General features: G+C 41.5%; 1 protein-coding gene and 1 long non-coding RNA gene across 2 annotated transcripts in view; one reads left to right on the top strand and one right to left on the bottom strand.

Annotated features, from left to right (window-relative positions):
• Positions 1-21,651, bottom strand: part of tafa3a (TAFA chemokine like family member 3a) — an 89,837-nt gene that overhangs the window by 14,694 nt on the left and 53,492 nt on the right. The window lies entirely within an intron of this gene.
• On the top strand, positions 11,568-12,464 carry LOC108271549 (uncharacterized). The gene is made up of 2 exons (XR_001813853.3): positions 11,568-12,188; positions 12,370-12,464. It is a non-coding gene; the product is annotated as an uncharacterized LOC108271549 (long non-coding RNA).

The following is a 21,651-nucleotide window of genomic DNA, read 5'->3' as shown; positions in this document are numbered from 1 at the left end:
CACTGTCTTGCTGCATCATAAATTTCCACATCCTTAATTTGAATGCATTTATCTCTAAACTGGCAGACAAAATGTTCCTGTAAACTCCTGAATTCATCATCAGAGCTATATATATATATATATATATATATATATATATATATATATATATATATATATATATATATATATATATATATATATATATATTTTTTTTTTTTTTTTTTTTTTTTTTTAAACAATCTAACAGGACACACCGGGGTAACAAGAAACACCTGTCTGTTACCTGTTCCAATATTTTTGCTCACTTACAAATTGGGTTGTGTGATACAAAATGTGGTATGTTCTATATTGTTTAACACATCAACATATAAATACCAGGAAATAAAAGGTGATCTCTTTTCTCATACTCTTCTTTTGAATTGGCCTTGCAGCTCGAGTAGTTTCAGAGGGGACTGTATAATAAAAACTGCAACATAGTTTTTCCCTGATAGAAAAGATAGAAAAAGTAGATTTACGATAGCAATCTGGTTTTAATTAACTGGTTTTAAACAAACAAAATACGTAAGACACAAAAAGCAATATTAGAATCTTTTAGAAATGGAGCAGCATTCTCATTACGCCTTGTGTTTGGACAGATGGTGTGGGACCATAATATCTATCTGTTAAAAAATAGACAGTGAGACCTTAAAATAGATATATTTTTCTTTTCTTTTTTGGAATAAATGTTAATTTCCAGCATCAACAGTTTACTGCTTACCCTGTTTCAACACACTTACAAATAGGCTACATTACACTTAACTACATTCATATACACTCACTGAGCACTTTATAAGGAACACTATACTAATACTGGGTAGGGCCTCCCTTTGCTCTCAAAACATAGCATGGATTCCACAAGATGTTGGACACATTACTTTGGGATTCTGGTCCATGTTGACATGATTGCATCATGCAATGATTGCATCAGAAAATATATAAGAATCTCAAAGTATTGTGAAAATAAAATGTCAAAAAATACTTCTTACATTTGTCAGAGGAAGTCACCAACTCTCTCCACACAGATTCCCATGAATGTGATTTGATGGGCAAAGCATCTAACACTGAGCTGTGTGACATTACAAGGGTAAATGCTACTTAAACATAAAACTGAGAACACACTGCAGCTGGCTTTTTTCCCTTTTCAAAGTTCTTTTGTGGCCTGTCAGTCGGCTAAGAGTAGGCTTTCAGAGCTTTGCGTGGTTGCTTATGTCTAAACAGTTCACATACAGTACAAATAGGGAGGGGGGGGGGGGATCTAAGCAACCCCCTGTGCTCATATCAAATTACCATAAGATGGCAACTGTTGCCTTTGACTGCAGCAGGAGTAGGACAACAGGCTTTGTTTTGCCAAAGGTCCTGTGGAGAGTGTTGTGTTTGACAAGCATTATATTAGGCAAAATGGAAGAACACATAAAAGCTCAGAATGACACGCTGCAACTTCTCATTAACTCTAAACTTCAATCAAAACACCAATTATAGTGCCAAACTAATCAAAAATAGTTTACTTTAATGTTGGGGTTATATATGATATATGTCATTGGATTTGAATAGGAAGACCAGCAGGAAAACAAATATTTAAGTTCATGATTGTCACTAGACCCTATACATTTTAAATAAATGAAAAATAAATAATCATAGTCAGTTGGTAAAGAAACAGTAGGTGCAGCTGTAAATGAAGGTGAAGCTAAAACGCCCAACTCACTGATCCAGTAATGAGAGCAGTAAGATCATGCCAGGATGCAAAGACCAAACACATAGAGGCCAGTGGAGAAATTTTCAGTCTTTTTACAAGGTAAGCTGGAGCTGGCAGACCACATCAGCCTCAGCTGCTCAGTGAAGCGAGAATGCGCTCGCTCGCTCTCTCTGTCTCTCTCTCTCTCTCTCTCTCTCTCTCTCTCTCCCTCGCTCACTCTCTCTTTCGGCTTCCTGTAGTGTGTTGTTCAAAACCTAATATGTACTAGGTAAGTGTGTTCTGCAATAAAGAGTCAGGCACTGTGCATTCCTCTCATCAATATGCAAGGCTCAATAAAGGAGGATGGTTCATATTGATTTTGTAGCAAGTAAAGTAACATCATGAAGTATTCATAGACACTGTGCTGACTACATCACACAAGCACAGTGCATGTTATGTTTTCCAAACAAATGCTACAGCTGTGCAGTGGCATTTGTTTGGCACTGTTTATTGTGATCATGTTTTGTTAGTCTAATTACAGTGTGTCTTACATTTAGACATAACAACCATAGCTGGCACTTACTGTTGAACTGTTTAGTTAGTATAAGCTATAAAAGTCAATTATAAGTTTACTGTGAACACCCTTCCATCTCTGTTCCCTTGTTAACACTATTTTTACATCTTTCTTCCTGGGTTAACACCTTTTCCTCTTTGTTTCTCTGTAACTTTTCCCAACCAGGTACAGACAGATAAAGCCCCTCACCATTTGGACATTCCTTTGTCTCCCCAAATACCATTTGCGCACATTTACATACCTTCCCGAACAACATCTGCTTGCATTCCCATGACTTCCCTAATACCATATACGGAGTTGTTCCTCTCTTACTTTGATACGCTTCCTGTTAAATGCAAATATGCCCTTCCGATTAGCCAATCAATAGTTAACCCACTGTCTCTTTTGTGTCAAGCATGATATATACTCTGCCCTTCTTTGAATAAAGAGAGATCTTGCCATTTGAATTTTGTGTGTCTGTGTGTCATCTGGCAAATTCCCCCAAGGCCTTGTTTTGGGAAGTGTGTGGCGGGGTGAAGGCGCCATCTTTTTGTGTACTTTCTCTTTTCCTAACATTGTAACCCAAAGATCACAAATCCTAACAGTTAACCTACGTATTATGTGAGCTCAGCTATGGTAACCTGTAGCAAATGTGCTTCTTATTAATTTCAATAAATTTTTTGTGCACAGTGAAATATGCATGGAACGCATTGACAGTAGAGATGTGCTCAAGCTTAATTCAATGTATGACATTAAATGAAATTACTCACAACTACCTTGGTGGAAGTAAGAGCATTTGCTCTGAGGAAATCAGTGATCAAACTCACTTTCCCTCCATCTGTCCTAACACTTATTACTCAGTGTGACAGCAGCAAACAAGAAAAACGCTTTTCTTTTTCTCCTTTTTTTTCCTAGCAAAGTCTGCGAGTGAGAGGAGCAGAGTGGCAACCCAATTACCACAGGCATTGGTGTGGCAATTTACAGCAAGTCACTTATGAAATTGTTATGAAGCGATGAAGGAGTTGGCCATCTGTGGCACATGGAGTAGGGAGATCAAACAGCCGGGCTCTTTGCAGCTCCAGTTACACAATTAGAGCGACGGGGATGAGGAAGAGGAGGAAAAGCAGTCATTGAGCCAGGCTCTAAAAAAATCCAAATGAATAGATGTCACATCAAATTCTCTTTACTAGTCTGTGTCTTTGTCTTCTATCCCGCTGAGGCGGGAATCTTCTGCCAATGACATATGGGGTTTAGGTTCCACCAACTCAACAGTTTGTGGTTAGACAGAGCTAATGTGGAGTCAAGTCAGCACTTCCAAATCAGGCCTGTATCCAAGCAGAGTTCCAAAAGTACTCTAAAAAGGACTAAAATCAAAACAACAGGAAGGCACACAAAAGAAGTAGCATGAATAAATGATAGAGGAACACATTTGAAGACAGGATTTCTATGGCAGGCATGACGTATGCTGTCAGCTTCTTGTTGTTTTGACACTCTGGAGTTTGAGGCTGGGCAGTTTGTGTGTTAAAAGTAAATTAGCAGAGATAAAGTTAAAGAATATACAGATAAAGGTGAAAAGAAGAAGCAAAACACACAAGGGCGGAATACTACAGTATACAACTAAGGGCACCAGTGAAATCCTGGCCATTCATTTCCACATTGCACAGTTAGAGGCTACATCTGATCAATGACCCTTTCTTGAGGAACCACACACCCATCTCAGTCAGTGGTCTCTGAATGTTATTACATTTCACTTCCAGGAAAAAAAAAGAGCAGCACCCTGAAACTAATGGAGAGCACACAAGTAGTTGATCATTGCCCAGCTAACATGCCTTGCAATTGGTGAGAGCAAGTGAAGCTGAAGAGAATCACTCAAGACTTCAGCTAAAACAATACCATCTGATCTGGAAAAGCCTCATTTAACATGAGGTTTCAATTCTATGCTACACTACTAACATGCAATCTTTTTTAAATTGCATTGTGAGTACATAACTAACAGATTAATAAACAAAGTATTAATAGAAAAACATATTCCTAATGTTCTCTGTGTAGCTGTCGCTGAAAGCATGTATGTGTCATTTCTTTCTTTAAGCCTTTAAAGTATTTATTTGTTATGTTATTATTACAATAATGCACTGTAAATATTAATAGTAATTTGCCTATGTGAGTTTTGTTTTACAAGGGTTGCAGAAATAGTGACACCTACAGGTTAAACTAGTGAGCTGCATTTAATTTAAGTTACTGTGGTCATGTGATTAGCCTAACTAATAGCAGTGCAAAATGTGCATGCAGTTTGTTGGTGCTACGCTGTACACGGAGTTAGATGCTAAAGAGGAGAATAATTAAACAGTAAAGCGTTACAGCAACTCCTAGATTTCTGGTCAGAAGGCGCACACGGTATGTTAGTTTGTGATGTTGTGCATTTCATGTTTGTATTGCAATGTAATAGCGCAATGTTTCCTAGGGCCATTAATGCTAGTTTAATATGTGAGCAAGATGAATGAATACTCATGGACTCTTAAGAACATGCTTATGTACAATATGCTCATGTGAGAATGTGTTATGCACTTTATTTCAGTTTTTCACGGTGTTTGACGGTGTTTGACGGTGTTTGATGGTGTTTGATGGTGTTTGACGGTGATTGAATGCGCTTAAGTTGTGAAGGAATGCAATTAAAGAAACGACAAACATCAGTTGAAGCGTATGTTTTAATCTGACCAGAAGAATAAGTTTGGGAGCAGCTACAGTGAAAAACGTGGCCTACTGCCTTTGGTAAGGCAGTGAAGAAGAACGTAGGCCTATTCTGGAAAAGCAGTGAAAAACGTGGCCTGCTGCCACGAGCCACAGTGAAGAACATACTGCTTCGTGAACTGCAGTGGAAAAGTATTGTTTGGTGTGGTGTAAAACATCGCCATCCATGGACATGTACAATGTAGCCATTGGAGAGTGAGCAACGATTGCCAGCATCCCAGGGAATATTGTACGGGCCGCCCCTTGTGAAGTCTCCGTCCCACACTCAGCGTAAACGACCTGCCTACCCATCCTGGCATTCATCCAACGTGACCTCGCGAGCTTCAGTTCAGCGTGAAGGTGGAACCCAGAAGAAGACGGTGCTGCAGCTGCCAAGAACGGCCACAGGGAAGCAACAACGCGACATCTTTGGACAATTGAGTTTGTGAACATTCATTAAATCTGGATTCCAGGTCAGACTGTGCATTTACATTTCTCAGTTTTGTTTAAATTGTTATTTATTGCAATTCCAATTTATTATTTGAAACAAAGGAAAAATGAGAACTGCATCTGAATAGTTTTGTAAGTTGAATAGCAGTGTGTATATAACGTACTTGTTTGATCATTTGAAAGTGTGTATTTTCCTGGTCATTCTAGTTTACCTTTCATCATTTAATATTTCAGTAGTGTTGTTTCAAAATAGTTTACTAAAATGGATCAAAGCACACCAGATGTTTGTGTACTAGAAGGAGTACTACAGGCTCTAGAAAACGAGAAAACAGAATTACAGAAGGAATTAGAAACTGAACTTGAAACCTCAGAGAAACAAAGAATTGAAGAACGGTTAGCTGAAATTAATAAAGACCTCCAAATACATAGGATAGGGCTCCAGGAGCCAACACCTGGCACTGAACAAGCAGTGAGGCGGTCAGAAAGAGAAAAACACCCAACAGAAAAGATGCTTGAGCTCATTAAACAGGAGAGCATAAAAAAGGAAAGAAAGTTCATGTTAACATATTTAACCTTCAAAGCTGAGGTTCAGTATATTAGAACTAAACTAAAGGAAGAATGTTGTAAATCAGACTTAGGCGAAATGATAAGAACCTTGGAAAAGTATGAGTCAGAAATAAAGCAGGAATATAAGAGCTTACGTGCACTGACCACACCAGCCCAAGATATACGAAGGAGAATGGATATCTGCACATCAGTGACTTCTGAAATAACTACACTTCTGAAAGTGCGTTACGCAGAAGCTGATAAAGAGTTTAATGCAGAAGCTGTTAAGGAAACTCTTTCAAAATTACTCCAGAGAGAAGACGCAAGGTCAGTTTATGGGTCAACTGTGTCAAGAGCTGGAGTGGGTAGTGTGCAAGATAGTCAAGTGTCAGTAAAGAAAGCAGAGGCGGCGGCACGCTTGGCATCGAAACGTGCTGAACTTAACAGGGAAAGGGAAATATCTGCACAAAGAAAAGAGGTGCTAGCTCAACAAGATAAGTTAAAACTGATGGAAGAACAAAGGAATCTTGAGGCTATGGAAGCTGAATACAATGTATATGCTGAAGAGGAATTAAAATTGAATGCTGAAATAGGAGAAACTAGAGAAATCTTCACTTTGTCTCCAAGTCAGCTTCCAGTGCAGCATAACAGCACTCCATGCACCCAGAATCCCAAAGACCTTTCAATCCCTTTTTGTTCTGAAAGCAAAATAGAACCAAAATCAAATGAAGCCTCGCTAGTTCAAGCATTAAAAGAATCCCTGGCAATGACTAGACTTCCAGCACCAGAGCCGTTCATGTTTACAGGAGATCCACTTAAATTCACTGAATGGCGTACCTGCTTCAAGGCCTTAATCGAAACAAGTTGCACAAACCCAGCTCATAGGCTATATTACTTGAAAAAATACATCAGTGGAGAAGCACTTTCTGTGTTAGAAGGAACATTTTATAGAAGTGATGAGGAAGCCTACACGCAGGCTTGGGATGCCCTTAACAAACGTTATGGTCACCCCTTCATAGTTCAAAGAGCATTCAGGGGGAAGCTGAGTAGCTGGCCCAAGATTGGACCAAAGGAATCACTGAAATTAAGGGAATTTAGTGATTTCCTCATCTCCTGCAAGAATGCAATGCCTTACGTTCATGGTCTAAAGGTTTTAGATGATTGTCAAGAAAACCAAAAGCTGTTACAAAAACTTCCTGACTGGGCAACAACTCGCTGGAACCGGTACGTCACTAAAGCACTAGATGAAGGGAAGCCATATCCTGCCTTTAAGGAGTTCTCAGACTTTGTAGCCGAAGAGGCACGTGTTGCTTGCAATCCAGTTTCTTCTCTTTTTGCATTAAAACAAGCAGATGAGAAAAATGGAAAGGAACAGAAGCGTCTCAAAGCCAGCACTCTAGCAACGTCAACAAAGGTGTTTCAAAGATCAAGCTTCACTTCAAAGGACTCAAGTGCATCAGGAAGTTCTACAACCAACTCTCCTGCCACTCAAACCAAAAGACAAATAGATTGTGTGTGCTGTCAACAAAATCACTTTATTTATAAATGTGAAAAGTTTGCAGCGATGCCTCTAGAGGAAAAGAAAAAATTTGTCATTAGCAACAATATGTGCTTCGGGTGCCTCAGAGTCGGACATGTTGCAAAAAATTGCAGAAAGAGGGCTACTTGCAATATTTGTAGACAAAGTCATCCATCTCCACTTCACGAAGAACGCCCTGTAGGAGAAAAGCTAGAAGCATTACCACAAAAGGACAATTCTTCCATTGCCTTATGCACCGTGAGAATGGACAATGGTGATCGCACTTCCATGATTGTTCCAGTGTGGCGCTCTAGTGCGGCCAAGAATAGTCCAGAGACTTTAGTGTATGCATTACTGGACACACAGAGTACCAGTACCTTCATTGACCATGATGTCTGTGGAAAAATTCAAGCGCACACAGAACCTGTCAAACTGAAGTTGTCAACAATGACTGACAAGAGTTCAATACTGAATTGTCACAGAGTTGTTGGACTGAAGGTGAGAGGGTACAATTTACAAGAGTACATTGAGCTACCGCCAGCATACACTCAAGAATACATCCCACTAGAGAAGAATAGCATTCCCACTCGTGAAACAGCAGCAGGGTGGACTCACCTTCTGAGCATAGCCGAAGAGATGCCAGATCTGTTGAACTGTCCTGCAGGACTTCTGATTGGCTATGACTGTGCACGGGCTCTGAAACCAAAAGCAGTGATATCAGGGGAAGAGTATGAACCTTATGCAGTCAAGACAGATTTAGGCTGGAGTATAGTTGGAGCCAAAATGCCTTGCACTGACATAAGGGATGGCGAAGGGTTCTGCCATCGTATCTCTGTGAAAGAACTTCCACCTATCACACCTGCCTCTGTGATCAAAGCATTAGAGAGAGATTTTCTTGACACAAATCCAAGAGAAAGGACAATATCCCAAGATGACATTCAATTTCTGTATCTCTTGAATGGGAAAATTCAATATAACGAAGAGGGACATCTGGAGATGCCTCTACCATTTAGAAAGCGTCCTCAGCTTCCAAATAACAAGCAGCTGGCTACAGTCAGATTGAAACATTTAAAAGGAAAAATGGAAAAGAGTCCAAAGTACAAGGAAGATTATATCAAATTCATGGACAATGTCTTTAGAGATGGTGATGCAGAAGAAACAAATGCCACCACAAAGGAAGGCAACACATGGTACATTCCGCACCATGGGGTGTATCATCCTAGGAAGCCTGAGAAGATTAGGGTCGTATTTGACTGCTCTGCCAAATGTGAAGGCACCTCTCTGAATGACCACCTCCTCACAGGACCTGATCTAACAAATACTCTGACTGGAGTGCTGTGTAGATTTCGCCAGCATCAGATCGCGATTAATTGCGATGTTGAGAAAATGTTTCACCGCTTCCACGTAACCCCAGAAGATCGGGATTTCTTGAGGTTCCTGTGGTGGGAAAATGGGAACACCGCAAGAGAGCCCAAAGAATACCGGATGCGAGTTCACATATTTGGAGCAGCATCATCGCCTGGATGTGCTAACTATGGCATGAAATACCTCGCCAGCAAATATGAGAATGATTACCCATTGGCTGCAGTCTTCATCCGGAAAAATTTCTATGTGGATGATGGGCTTATCAGTGTCGATTCAGTTCAAAGAGCCAACCAGCTTGTGAATGAAGCACGGGAAGTCTTTAGTAAAGGACAGCTGCGCTTACACAAATTTGTCTCTAACAACAGAAAGGTTTTGGATGCAATTCCAGAGAGTGAACGGGCAAGTGCAGTGAAGGATGTGGACCTGAACTACAGCGAGCTTCCAATGCAGAGTGTGCTGGGAGTGAAGTGGAGCATAGAGACGGATGCGTTCTCATTCAATGTCGTCCTCAATGAAAAGGCAGCCAACCGGCGAGGAATCCTATCAACGGTAGCTAGTGTATACGACCCATTAGGATTTCTCTCTCCCTACATCTTGACTGGGAAAAGAGTGCTGCAAGAGATGTGCAAACGAGGTGTAGGATGGGATGAACATGTTCCCCTTGAACTGAAGCAAAAGTGGGAAACATGGCTCCATGACCTGGAAAATCTTGAGAAAATTCAAATACCAAGATGCTTCATTCCTGATCACCTCAGCACAATACGAAAAATTGAGCTGCATCATTTTTCAGATGCCAGCAACAATGGCTATGGGCAATGTTCTTATATCAGGATTGTTGCTGATGAACAAGTACATTGTGCATTAGTCATGGGTAAGGCCAGAGTGGCACCCACAAGGGTGGTCAGCATTCCACGCCTTGAGCTCACTGCAGCTACAGTCTCTGCCGCTGTGAGTAGTGTCCTTAGAGAAGAGCTGGAGCTGAAGATAGACCAGGAGTTTTTCTGGACTGATTCACAGGTGGTGCTCGGGTACATCAAGAATGACGCCCGACGCTTTCATGTTTTTGTAGCAAATCGCGTCCAGAAAATAAGAGACACTACTGATCCTAGTCAGTGGTTCTACATCGAAACAAGCCAGAATCCAGCCGACCACGCATCTAGGGGTCTCAAGGTGGCAGACCTAATAGAATCAAATTGGCTCAGAGGACCAAAGTTCTTATGGGAACAAGAAATTGTTTTTAGCCAAAGATCCCCAGAGCTTCTTGTAGGTGACCCAGAGGTCAAAGTCCTGAAAACAGATGCTGTTGAAAGAGACAGCTTCCTCCATAGGCTGTCAAGACTCTCAGATTGGAATACAACCCTCAACATTATTGCTCGGATTCAGAGACTGGCACACAAAGACAGGTCTGGACCCATTAGTGTAGAGGAACGAAGAGGAGCCGCTCTTGTGCTCATCAGAGCAGCACAAAGAGAAGCCTTTGAAAAGGAGCTGAAATTGTTTAGTCAGGAATCCACAAAGCTACCAAAAACTCACAAGATGTATCAACTTGACCCTATCTTTCAGAATGGATTGCTCAGGGTTGGTGGCAGGTTGAGAATGTCCTCCGCATCAGTTGAGTTGAAACATCCAGTTATCCTTCCTAAGGAAGGCATTGTCACACAGCTTATACTTGACCACTGTCACAAAAGGACTCAGCACCAAGGCCGAGGTCAAACCTTGAATGAGCTCAGAGCCAGCGGATATTGGATAATAGGTGCAAGCAAGGTAGTGGCCAAGCACATCAAGAGTTGTGTCACTTGCAGAAAGGTGCGTGGACGGACTGAAGAACAGCGAATGGCAGACTTGCCTGTTGACCGAGTAGATCCATCTCCTCCATTCTTGTACACCGGAATTGACTGTTTCGGGCCATTTAACACGAAACAAGGTCGAAAGGAATTCAAGCGGTATGGTCTGTTGTTCACATGTCTAAGCTGCAGGGCCATCCACTTAGAAATGTTGGAGGATCTCACAACAGACGCATTTTTGAATGCTTTGAGATGCTTCATAGCAATTAGAGGAGCGGTAAGACAAATCCGATCTGACCAAGGTACTAATTTCCTTGGAGCAAAGAATGAGTTGGAGAGAGGTCTAATGGAACTTGACAAGGAAAGGATTTCAACTTACCTTGCAAGAAAGCAATGTGACTTCCTGATGAATGTGCCTGAAGCAAGCCACATGGGAGGCATTTGGGAACGCCAAATACGGACGGTTAGGAGCGTGATGAGTTCTGTTCTGGCACAGGCTAAAGGGAGACTGGATGACACCTCTTTGAGGACATTCTTCTATGAAGCCATGTCAATTGTTAACAGTCGTCCACTCACAACAAACACAATCAATGATCCTAAAGGTGTTGAACCTTTGACACCTAACCATTTGCTCACAATGAAGTCCATTGTGCCCCTCGCGCCTCCAGGCAAATTTGTCCGGGAAGATTTGTATGCCAAGAAGAGGTGGCGTAGAGTGCAGTACCTCTCGGAACAATTCTGGAGCAGGTGGCGCAAGGAATACCTGGCCAGCATAAGCCTCAGACAACAGTGGCATGTGCCCAGAAGAAATGTGCAAGTTGGGGATGTCGTTATTGTCAAGGATGACAATATTCCCAGAAATGAGTGGAAGCTAGCCAGAGTTGTTGAGGCAAGGGCAGATGGTGATGGTCTTGTGCGAAAAGGTCAAAATTCAAATAGGACAAAGTAATTTAGGAAAGAAAGGTGAGCGCATAACGCAACTTTCTTCACTTGAGCGTCCAGTTCAAAAATTAGTGGTGCTAGTGGAGCAGAATTCATAGACTAGTATCCTAAAACAATAAACAGGAAATATTAAACTTTCAGACTAAGCTGTTCAAAACCAAGTATCAAAAATTACTTGCTAAATGTATAGGAAAATTACACGATTTATTCAGTTTATTCAGAATATGGTTAACATAAATCTTTGTAATTTTGGTGGCAGTGTAGCTGTCGCTGAAAGCATGTATGTGTCATTTCTTTCTTTAAGCCTTTAAAGTATTTATTTGTTATGTTATTATTACAATAATGCACTGTAAATATTAATAGTAATTTGCCTATGTGAGTTTTGTTTTACAAGGGTTGCAGAAATAGTGACACCTACAGGTTAAACTAGTGAGCTGCATTTAATTTAAGTTACTGTGGTCATGTGATTAGCCTAACTAATAGCAGTGCAAAATGTGCATGCAGTTTGTTGGTGCTACGCTGTACACGGAGTTAGATGCTAAAGAAGAGAATAATTAAACAGTAAAGCGTTACAGCAACTCCTAGATTTCTGGTCGGAAGGCGCACACGGTATGTTAGTTTGTGATGTTGTGCATTTCATGTTTGTATTGCAATGTAATAGCGCAATGTTTCCTAGGGCCATTAATGCTAGTTTAATATGTGAGCAAGATGAATGAATACTCATGGACTCTTAAGAACATGCTTATGTACAATATGCTCATGTGAGAATGTGTTATGCACTTTATTTCAGTTTTTCACGGTGTTTGATGGTGTTTGATGGTGTTTGACGGTGATTGAATGCGCTTAAGTTGTGAAGGAATGCAATTAAAGAAACGACAAACATCAGTTGAAGCGTACGTTTTAATCTGACCAGAAGAATAAGTTTGGGAGCAGCTACACTCTGGAATAATATTCCAAAATTTAGGGGTAAGTTATTCTCCAGAATAACAGTAGGCCTGCCTCAGTGTGTTTGAGATAGGCTATCATTCAAGGATTCAAGAATTTTTATTTTCATTCCAACACATGTACATGAGCGAGAATGAACATAAGTATCAAAGGTCCAGTTAAAAACGCTCACAAGTAAATAACAGCTAACCCACTCATAAATAAATAAACACAAATACCCAATCATACACATACATATATTTGCACTAAAACCTGAGAAATTAGTAGCATAGCAAAAGACATGAAAAACTTTCAGTTTATAAGTTCTGGTGTGTGGCAGTGTTAAACAGTTTTTTAACCTGGTCATCCTAGTTCTGATGCTGCGCAGCCTCCTGCCTGAGGGCAGAAGGACAAATAGTCTGTTGGCAGGGTGGGAAGAGTCCTTCATAATGCTGGAGGCCCTACTCCTGCATCTGCTGATGTATGTGTCACTGATTACCGGGGCACTGCATCCAATAATCTTCTCTGCTGACTTGACCACACGCTGCAGGGCCTTCCTATCTGCAACAGAGCAGTTGCCATACCACACGGTAACACATGAGCTGAGGATGCTCTCCACCACACACTTATAAAAAGATGTCAGTACTGTAGTTCCCAATCCAGCCCGCTTAAGCCTCCTCAGAAAATAAAGCCATTGGTGAGCCTTTTTTACCAAGCTGCTGCAGTTGGGTTTCCAAGTGAGGTTGGAAATAGATGACTTCAACCTCAGCTCCCCTGATGCAGGGGAAGCGGGGGGACGTTGGGTTGGTTCCTGGTGGCCTTTCTGAAGTCCACGCTCATTTCCTTAGTTTTTTTTTAATTGACGCAAGGATTGTTGTCCCTGCACCAGGCCATCAGTTGTTCCGCCTCTAATCTGTAAACTGACTTGTTATTCTGTGAAATGAGTCCCACCACAACAGTATCATCAACAAACTTGACAATATGGTTACTCAGATGTCTGGCAGAGCAATAATGTGTTAGCAGAGTGTACAGCAGTGGGCTCAGGACACATCCCTGCGGAGAGTCAGTGTTGAGAACAATGGGGGAGGAAATAATGTTATGGATCCTTGCAGACTGTCTTCTATTGGTTAAAAAGTCCAAGTACCCAGTTGCACAATGAAGAGCTCAGTCCAAGTCTCCAGTTTATGTATCAGTGTCTGTGGAATGATTGTATTAAAAGCAGAACTAAAATCCAGAAAGAGCAGTCTTACATAGGTGTCTTTGCTCCCAAGGTGGGTGAGGGCCAGATGTACAACCGATGAAAAAGCATCTGCAGTGGACCTGTTCTTTCTGTATGCATACTGATTAAAGTCAATGCAGTCATTTTCTCACTGATTTGAGTCATGACCAACTGCTCAAAGCACTTCATCACTATCGGGGTGAGTGCTACCAGGCGATACTCATTCAAGCATGACATTGTAGTGGTCTTAGGCACAGGGACAATGGTGGCAGATGGTACAACTGCTTTAGAAAGTGAGATGTTAAAAATGTCATTCAGTATCTCTAAGAGCTGATGTGCAGTGTCTTTCAGGACACTGCTTGGGATGTTATCTGGGCCTGCAGCATTCCATAGCCTGACTCTCTGCAAGACCCTCCTAACATCTTTTGTGGTTACACTGAGTGGCTGCTCACCAGGTGGTATAGTGAATCTAGTGCTAGTAGTGGTGTTAGAGTCCTCATAGCGTGCATAAAAAGTGTTGAGAGCATCAGGAAGAGACTGGTCGCTAGGTCATACAGTGTCTCTTCTGTTGTAATCAGTGATGCTCTTAATGCCAGTCCACATGCTCTGGGAGTCGTTTGTAGAAAAGTGACCCTGTATCTTAACAGCATAATCAACCTTGGCTTTTTTTAATGCCGGTTCTCAAGTTTCTCCTTGCCACTCTAAGCACCTCAGTGTCACAATTCCTGAATGCTAAGTCTCGTGCTCTCAGAAGAGCTCTGACCCCTGTAGTCATCCAGGGCTTCTAGTCAGGGTGGATAATTATTGTTCTGGTAGTAGTAACATCGTCCACACACTTACTGATGTAACTGGTGACAGCAGATGCATACTCCTTCAGATCCACCTCTCCAGTATTTGTCACTGCTTCCCTGAAGACCTGCCACCCAGTACTCTCAAAGCTGTGTTGAAGCACAGAGGCAGCATTACTGAGCACACTGTGATTGACTTTTGTATTGGTTTCTTTGTCTTCACAACAGGGCTATAGGCGGGAACAAGCATTATGGAGTTATGATCAGAGATTCCAAGGTTGTGAAGAGGGACTGCTCTGTAGGCTCCATGTCTATTTTTGTACGCACGATTCAGGGTATTATTTCCCCGGGTTGCAATTGTGATATGTTGGTAAAAACTTGGGGTAACGTCTGTCAGACTGACATGGTTAAAATCTCCAGGAATCACATAGACTGTAACCGGGTGCTTGTTTTGGAGAGAGCACATGTTGTCATGTAGTTCTTCAAACGCCTCCCTAGCTTTTGCGCTCGAGAGATGTAAACAACTACGATGAACACAGCTGTGAGCACGCTTGGTAGATAGTATGGCCTACATTTAAGAGTCATATATTCAACAGCTTCAGAGCAGTGACTGCTAATAATGGAAGAGTTGGTGCACCAAACTTTGTTAATATACATGCAAAGTCCATCTCCCCAAGTTTTTCTCAATAACCGACTCCAGTCGACTCGGTGGAGTAGCATGCTGCTAATCTGGAGCACTTAGTCTGATACATTGCCATTAAGCCATCCATCAATAAAAGCACACAACAGTTCCTCATCTCCTTGTACACATTAATCCGCAGCCTTAGTAATCCATTTTGTTATCCAACGAACGAACATTGGCTAAAAAAAGAGACGGAATCACCAGTCTGTTCCTGTTAGCTTTTAGCTTAGCCTGCAGGCTGCCTCGCTTGCCCCTCATCTGCTTCTGAGCGTACCACATCCTCTTGCCTCTGAGACGGCATATGGTGCAACGCCATGCCACTGTCCTCAGAAGCTTCATCCTTCCCAGCTCTGATTTCAGGTTCTGTGGTAGTTTTGCTTCATATCTGCTGTTAATTTCGTAGAGCTCAAGTGGGTTGTATCGCACAAACCTCCCTGCACACGTACCCTCACTATCTTTCACTATAGCCGGAGAAACTGGCGAAACACTAAGAGCTGAACCAGGAGCTCGAGAAGCCACTGCATGCTGCCATTTTTTCCCTTCAAAGATCAGCAAGAACTAATTGAACCTTATATAAAGATACGGAGGGGTAGTTAGTAACATGTTACATTGGTCTCATCTATAGTTTATGAAAGCATGTACTCGTTTATCAGAATCATATAGGGTTAGTATATGTCTTGTGTCATGTAATGGGATTAGAGACAGATGCAAGTGCAGTTAAGAGCTTTTATTAAGAGAAGCAGGCAGATAAAGGGCTCAGGTCTTTGTAGGCCACCTCGTCAGCCTCAGGTGCAATCAGGGCTTAGTAGGCTGAAGCTCTGCAGGGGAGACCACCTCATCGGTCTCAGGCTGGAGCTCTGGAGATAAGGTCACCACATTAACCTCCAGCTGGAGCTCTGCAGGGGAGACCACCTCATGGGTCTCAGGCTGGAGCTCTGGAGAGGAGGTCACCACATTGACCTTAGGCTGGATCTTCACAGGGGAGACTGCTTCATTGGTCTCTGGCCATATCTCGGTAGGAGAGGCGACCACGTTGGCCTCTGGCTGGATCTCTGAAGGGGAGACCACATCATTGTTCTCAAGCTGTAGCTTGGGAGATGAGGCCACCATGTCAGCCTCTAGAGGGTGCTCTGCAGGTGAGGCCGCCACATTGGCCTCTGGCTCCCTTTCGTAGTATGTGGTGAACGGCCTCTTAGATTCGGCTGTCAGGCTGGCCCTCCCAAAAAATTTCTCCAAATCAAACTGAAGGTCTGCGTTACCAAAAATCATGAGGCACACCAACTCAGCCACGCTTCCCAGGCCGAAGTTGCCACTGGTGGGCTGGGCCAGTGAACCGGGACAGCATGAACCCAAGTCACTGCTTCTCTTCGGGCTTGGGGTTTAAGAGGTTCTCAAAATAAAATTGGAATTGTAGAAAAAATCGATTCAGGGGCTTTCAAGGCCCTGAAATGGAGCCGGAGTGTCCAAGAAAAGCCACTGGAGAAATCATACAGAATCAAACGCCGGCAGAAAGATTCCGGCGTGACTTTCCTTACACTTTCCTGCTGAATCCATGTTCAGGAGAAGTATTCTTTCACATAATGGGATTAGAGACAGATGCAAGTGCAGTTAAGAGCTTTTATTAAGAAAGGCAGGTAGACAGACAAATTCACTGCACGATGCTACCCTTCACACATATGCACACTGCCTGAGTTGAGATGCCAGTCATGCTTGCTCTAAATAGCATGCTGTTCCCACCCTCGAAGTGTCAGTAGTGTTTTACATCTCTCATACACACACACACACACACACACACACACACACACACACACACACATACATATACACACCCAATTCTTCAAGCCTTCCTAGCATGACTGACACTGAGATGTCATCAGGCATACTAACTCTGTAAAAAACAACACCATCAGTTTCCCATGCTGTTTTATGCCTCACATGCCAGTTACATCTCAACTCTAACGTGGGTGGTGTGGTAATCAGGTCAGATGCTCTGCAGTGGCCAATGAGTTGAAGACTCAAAAAGTTCTAAAGAAAAAAGCACCACGGAATTATGCTCAAGCTCAACATCAGGAACACTGAAATTAAGCCAAGCTGTCAAGGAATTTTACACACTTGTTCATACCTAGGGGCAATTTAGCATAGCCAATCCACATACTATCAAGTTTTTGGTAGGTGGGAGGAAACTGGAGAACCCAAAGGAAACCCACACAAACAGAGGGATAACATGCCACAAATAGTAACCCAAGCTCATGATCGAACCAGGGACCCTGGATCTGATAAGTAATAAAAAAAAGTCATGACTTACCATTTAACCGAACCACAGGAAAAACTATGAGGACTAATTCTTATAGTCATGGGTAAAATAAAGTACACCCTCCTCCAATTCTAGGTTTTTATTGATCAAAAATAACAAGTTGTTGTGTGGTCCTCACCAAATATAAAAAATCACAACAGATTTCAATATGCAGTCATTTTTTTTGCAAAAAGTAAACCAATATTCATGAACCAGATGAGAAAAATAAGTACACCCTTCCTACTTCCACAATCATTAAGCATGAAATTAGCAGCCAGGCATTATTTAAGAAATGCACAAGATTATTTCATCATCAAGAAGTGTAACTACCTCAATAAAAGCAGAACTTTTGGCAGTCTGGTGCATCATGCAATGTCAAGCATGGTGGTGGAGGGGTGACTGATCTGGGCTTGTTTTGCAGACACATAACCTGGGAAACTTGCAGTCATTGAAACAAGGATGAACTCCACTTTATACCAGAATATTCTTGAGACAAATGTGAGGCCATCTCTCAAGCAGCTTAAGCTGGGCTGAAATTGGGTCATGCAACAGGACGATGATACCAAGCACATTACCAAATCAACATCTGAATGGCTGAACAGAACCAATGTTGTAAAGAATAGTGGGCCAAAATTTCTCCAAAACAATGTGAGAGACGTACTTATTTTACCCTCCAGTTCTGAATGCTTGTTTTCTAGGAAAAAAAAAATTGGGGGGGGGGGGGGGTGTTATTGGCTACATTGTGAAATCTGTTGTGGTTTTTTGTTGTTGTCACCTGAGGTTATTTGTTTTGTTTATAGAAGTTGGTGAGGACCACACAATTGTTATTTAGACCCTGATACTGTAAGTAAAAACCTACAACTGAAGGAGGGGGTACTTTCTTTTTCCCCATGACTATAATTCCCAAAGTTGCACTGATCACTGAGAAAGGACCTTGTGAGAAAGGTAAAGTATTATAAATATAAACGTGAATTTTAAATGTCTAAATTACATTAACTAAGCCCAGTTCATGAGTCATTAACATACTGCTACCTCTCTAATAGTCATAATCACTTCACACTCATGGTTAAAACTGTATTCCTTTCAAGCACAGACCATTTCCTTTTTCATAAATTATTCCACGGTAATTTAGCTGGCATTTTGGGCCACCAGACATGTGTGTGTTTCAAAAACATTCCCTCCAAAATAGACACTAACACTATTTCGGGGAATGTGGACTGCAGATGAGCAGTTTCAATACTGTTAAATTTTATGGCCCGTTTGTGTAGCTGAACACTCAGCCAAGATGGTTCAGTCTTGCTTGCCTGCTTGCTCAGGATACCATGTTCAGCAGTTCATTCCTGCAGTGAATCACACTGAGGAACACAGTCACCAAATGTAATGAAGTGACTACAGAGACGATTGATAGACCTCATTTTAGAACATTCTATTTCACTCGACTTCAAGAACATTTCTAAGCTCAAACGACTAGCTGGGAGCATCTTACCATCACATTAAAACAGGAAGATAAAGGAGAGGAAGAAGAACACAGCAGTAAGCCTTTTGCAGGATTTTATGGATTGGAATTTTTAGGCTGTATATTATATACTATACTATATTATAGCCACTACAAATATTATATCTACTATATGCCAGAATTATTAATCAGACAGTGTAATGTACTCTCCAGGAGAAAATAAATGTCCCCTGTTAATCCAGCCTTGGCACAATTATAGCTGGTTTCATATATTAAACAAGGTTTTCAATAGCCAAATTAATAGACTTTTTTCATGCCACCTTCAACTGCTGTTTCAAATACAGGTATCTAAAGTCATTCATTTGAACACTCTTTCAGTACAAAATGACCATTATAAGAAAAGTACAAGATTTAGTTTAGCCTAAGCATTGTGCCCCTGACCACATGTATTTGAACCCTTTAAAATACTGTACTAAGGCACTACACTATAAAGGTTTGCTGAAGGCACACTGATTCGCAGTTCTCAGTAATAGACACTGTGCCGCTGTCAGAAATTTCTGCTTATAGGTTCCATCAGAAAATCATTACATTCCCTATTAATTCTCATCCAAAACAGGAAATACCATGCTGCGTTGAGTCACAGGCCATCCAGGCGCATGTCTCAATGGGTGATAATGAGAGGTTAGTAATGAGAAATAGCCGTAGGTCAGATGAGTGATTAGACTGCACACAGGCCAGATGAGTTAGCCAGACAAGAGCTGAGTGTAGAGATAGCACTGTGATTAAAAACAGAGAAAGTGGAAGGTTGATACTCAAAATAAAGAACTGATCATTACAGCACAGCAGCTGTTGCTGCCAACTACACTCACCGTCCACTTTAATAGGAACACCTGTACACCTGCATATTCATGCAGTTAACTAATCAGCCAGTGGCAGCAGTGCAATGCAAAAAAGCATGAAGATACAGATCAAGAGCTTCAGTTAATGTTAATGTCAATGAATGAGATCAATGAAGAATGTGGGAAAAGTGTGATCTCTGTGACTTTAACCATGGCATGGTTGATGGTGCCAGGTAGGCTGGTTTGAGTATTTCAGAAACTGCTGATGTCCTGGGATTTCCTTACACAACATTCTCTAGATCTTACACAGAATGGTGCAAAAAAAAAAAGAAACTGTTTGAGGTGGGTTTGCAGTCTGAAAAACCTTGTTTATGAGAGAGATCAGAGGAGAATGACCAGACTAGTTCAAGTTGACAGGAAGGCTACAGTAACTCAAATAAGCACTCTTTACAACCATGATGAGGATAAAAGCATCTCTGCATGCACAAAACATCGAACCTTCAGGTGTATGGGCTACGACAGCAGAAGACCACATCAGATTCCACTCTGGTCAACCAAGAACAGGAATCTGAGGGTATCATGGGCACAGACTCACCAAAACTGGAGAGCAGAAGGCTGGAGAAAGACCAGGTGATTTTTCCCCCCTAATCTTCAATTGTCCAGTTTCATTGAGTCTGTGCCCAGGATAGCATCAGATTGATGTTCTGGATTGACAGGAGTGGAACCCAATGTGGTCTTCTGTTGTAGCCCATCAACCTGAAGGTTCAATGTTTTGTGCATGCTGAGAGGCTTTTCTGCTCACCACAGTTGTAAAGAGTGCTTATTTGAGTTACTGTAGCTTTCCTGGAAGCTCGAACCAGTCTGGCCATTTTCTTCTGACCTCTCTTTCAACGAGGCATTTCCACTCACAGAACTGTCACTCATGCAGTGTTTTTGTTTTTCACACCATTCTGTGCAAACTCTAGAGAATGATGGGTGTGAAAAATCCCAGAAAATCAGCAGTTTCTGAAATACTCAAACCAACCTATATGGTACCAACAATCATGCCATAGTTAAAGTTACTGAGATCACATTTTTCCCCCCATTCTGATGTTTGATGTGAACATTAACTGAAGCTCGTAACCTGTATCTGTGTGACTTTATGCATTGTGCTTCTGCCACATGATTGGCTGATTGGATGACTGCATAAATGAGCAGGTGTATAGGTTTTAAAGTGTATGGTGAGTGTATGTTTAACGTACCTCTCATATTTGCTGTTATTTTGATTCATATGTAAAAAATGAAGACTTGAACAGACTATATGTTCATCTTCCTCCAATAATATACCAATATACCTTATACCAATATCCTTTGTGCTTTTAAATTTGATTTTAAATTTGTGCTTTTAAACTTTAATGCACCATATATTCTGTTCTTATGACACATATTAAATCACCCAAAATCGGTCAGTGATTATTTGTTCCAAAACTAATCTAAAACTTAAGGGCAGAATATGGTGAAGGCATTTGTGCTAAATTCACTGTTGTTTTCCTTAACTTTATGTATAAGCTACAGTGTGAGTAGGGACACAAAAATTATTTCCGTACCATCCATTAAAAAAAGAGCAAGTCACTCCTTACCCCCTTTCTCCAACTCTCTCTGGTTTTATCTATGCCCTCCATCTTTTTATCCACCTGTTTTCCAAATGGCATGCAGGTGCTCTGGCCTCATCTACTGTTCAAACCAGAGCATATGGCTCTTCATATCCCACACTTTGTGCACAAAAATGGCAAGGTGTGAATGCTGAGGTTTCTCCATTTCATTTTTCTGTCCCCGTCCTCACGCTATCTCCAGCTGTACATTACTTCCAACGAACACAGAATATATCAACC

This window comes from Ictalurus punctatus, chromosome 11, assembly GCF_001660625.3.
Source record: "Ictalurus punctatus breed USDA103 chromosome 11, Coco_2.0, whole genome shotgun sequence".
Classification (NCBI taxonomy): Eukaryota; Metazoa; Chordata; class Actinopteri; order Siluriformes; family Ictaluridae; genus Ictalurus; species Ictalurus punctatus.
Note: the sequence above shows the minus strand (reverse complement) of the source record. Positions and strands in the feature narration are given on the sequence as shown.